Below are 3097 nucleotides of genomic sequence, written 5' to 3'. Positions count from 1 at the left end.
AACCCTAACCCTAACCCTAACCCTAACCCTAACCCTAACCCTAACCCTAACCCTAACCCTAACCCTAACCCTAACCCTAACCCTAACCCTAACCCTAACCCTAACCCTAACCCTAACCCTAACCCTAACCCTAACCCTAACCCTAACCCTAACCCTAACCCTAACCCTAACCCTAACCCTAACCCTAACCCTAACCCTAACCCTAACCCTAACCCTAACCCTAACCCTAACCCTAACCCTAACCCTAACCCTAACCCTAACCCTAACCCTAACCCTAACCCTAACCCTAACCCTAACCCTAACCCTAACCCTAACCCTAACCCTAACCCTAACCCTAACCCTAACCCTAACCCTAACCCTAACCCTAACCCTAACCCTAACCCTAACCCTAACCCTAACCCTAACCCTAACCCTAACCCTAACCCTAACCCTAACCCTAACCCTAACCCTAACCCTAACCCTAACCCTAACCCTAACCCTAACCCTAACCCTAACCCTAACCCTAACCCTAACCCTAACCCTAACCCTAACCCTAACCCTAACCCTAACCCTAACCCTAACCCTAACCCTAACCCTAACCCTAACCCTAACCCTAACCCTAACCCTAACCCTAACCCTAACCCTAACCCTAACCCTAACCCTAACCCTAACCCTAACCCTAACCCTAACCCTAACCCTAACCCTAACCCTAACCCTAACCCTAACCCTAACCCTAACCCTAACCCTAACCCTAACCCTAACCCTAACCCTAACCCTAACCCTAACCCTAACCCTAACCCTAACCCTAACCCTAACCCTAACCCTAACCCTAACCCTAACCCTAACCCTAACCCTAACCCTAACCCTAACCCTAACCCTAACCCTAACCCTAACCCTAACCCTAACCCTAACCCTAACCCTAACCCTAACCCTAACCCTAACCCTAACCCTAACCCTAACCCTAACCCTAACCCTAACCCTAACCCTAACCCTAACCCTAACCCTAACCCTAACCCTAACCCTAACCCTAACCCTAACCCTAACCCTAACCCTAACCCTAACCCTAACCCTAACCCTAACCCTAACCCTAACCCTAACCCTAACCCTAACCCTAACCCTAACCCTAACCCTAACCCTAACCCTAACCCTAACCCTAACCCTAACCCTAACCCTAACCCTAACCCTAACCCTAACCCTAACCCTAACCCTAACCCTAACCCTAACCCTAACCCTAACCCTAACCCTAACCCTAACCCTAACCCTAACCCTAACCCTAACCCTAACCCTAACCCTAACCCTAACCCTAACCCTAACCCTAACCCTAACCCTAACCCTAACCCTAACCCTAACCCTAACCCTAACCCTAACCCTAACCCTAACCCTAACCCTAACCCTAACCCTAACCCTAACCCTAACCCTAACCCTAACCCTAACCCTAACCCTAACCCTAACCCTAACCCTAACCCTAACCCTAACCCTAACCCTAACCCTAACCCTAACCCTAACCCTAACCCTAACCCTAACCCTAACCCTAACCCTAACCCTAACCCTAACCCTAACCCTAACCCTAACCCTAACCCTAACCCTAACCCTAACCCTAACCCTAACCCTAACCCTAACCCTAACCCTAACCCTAACCCTAACCCTAACCCTAACCCTAACCCTAACCCTAACCCTAACCCTAACCCTAACCCTAACCCTAACCCTAACCCTAACCCTAACCCTAACCCTAACCCTAACCCTAACCCTAACCCTAACCCTAACCCTAACCCTAACCCTAACCCTAACCCTAACCCTAACCCTAACCCTAACCCTAACCCTAACCCTAACCCTAACCCTAACCCTAACCCTAACCCTAACCCTAACCCTAACCCTAACCCTAACCCTAACCCTAACCCTAACCCTAACCCTAACCCTAACCCTAACCCTAACCCTAACCCTAACCCTAACCCTAACCCTAACCCTAACCCTAACCCTAACCCTAACCCTAACCCTAACCCTAACCCTAACCCTAACCCTAACCCTAACCCTAACCCTAACCCTAACCCTAACCCTAACCCTAACCCTAACCCTAACCCTAACCCTAACCCTAACCCTAACCCTAACCCTAACCCTAACCCTAACCCTAACCCTAACCCTAACCCTAACCCTAACCCTAACCCTAACCCTAACCCTAACCCTAACCCTAACCCTAACCCTAACCCTAACCCTAACCCTAACCCTAACCCTAACCCTAACCCTAACCCTAACCCTAACCCTAACCCTAACCCTAACCCTAACCCTAACCCTAACCCTAACCCTAACCCTAACCCTAACCCTAACCCTAACCCTAACCCTAACCCTAACCCTAACCCTAACCCTAACCCTAACCCTAACCCTAACCCTAACCCTAACCCTAACCCTAACCCTAACCCTAACCCTAACCCTAACCCTAACCCTAACCCTAACCCTAACCCTAACCCTAACCCTAACCCTAACCCTAACCCTAACCCTAACCCTAACCCTAACCCTAACCCTAACCCTAACCCTAACCCTAACCCTAACCCTAACCCTAACCCTAACCCTAACCCTAACCCTAACCCTAACCCTAACCCTAACCCTAACCCTAACCCTAACCCTAACCCTAACCCTAACCCTAACCCTAACCCTAACCCTAACCCTAACCCTAACCCTAACCCTAACCCTAACCCTAACCCTAACCCTAACCCTAACCCTAACCCTAACCCTAACCCTAACCCTAACCCTAACCCTAACCCTAACCCTAACCCTAACCCTAACCCTAACCCTAACCCTAACCCTAACCCTAACCCTAACCCTAACCCTAACCCTAACCCTAACCCTAACCCTAACCCTAACCCTAACCCTAACCCTAACCCTAACCCTAACCCTAACCCTAACCCTAACCCAACCCAACCCTAACCCTAACCCTAACCCTAACCCTAACCCTAACCCTAACCCTAACCCTAACCCTAACCCTAACCCTAACCCTAACCCTAACCCTAACCCTAACCCTAACCCTAACCCTAACCCTAACCCTAACCCTAACCCTAACCCTAACCCTAACCCTAACCCTAACCCTAACCCTAACCCTAACCCTAACCCTAACCCTAACCCTAAC

Source organism: Vulpes vulpes, unplaced genomic scaffold, assembly GCF_048418805.1.
Source record: "Vulpes vulpes isolate BD-2025 unplaced genomic scaffold, VulVul3 Bu000000675, whole genome shotgun sequence".
In the NCBI taxonomy this organism is placed as follows: Eukaryota; Metazoa; Chordata; class Mammalia; order Carnivora; family Canidae; genus Vulpes; species Vulpes vulpes.
The sequence above is the reverse complement of the archived record's forward strand: the minus strand, read 5'-3'. Positions refer to the sequence as shown.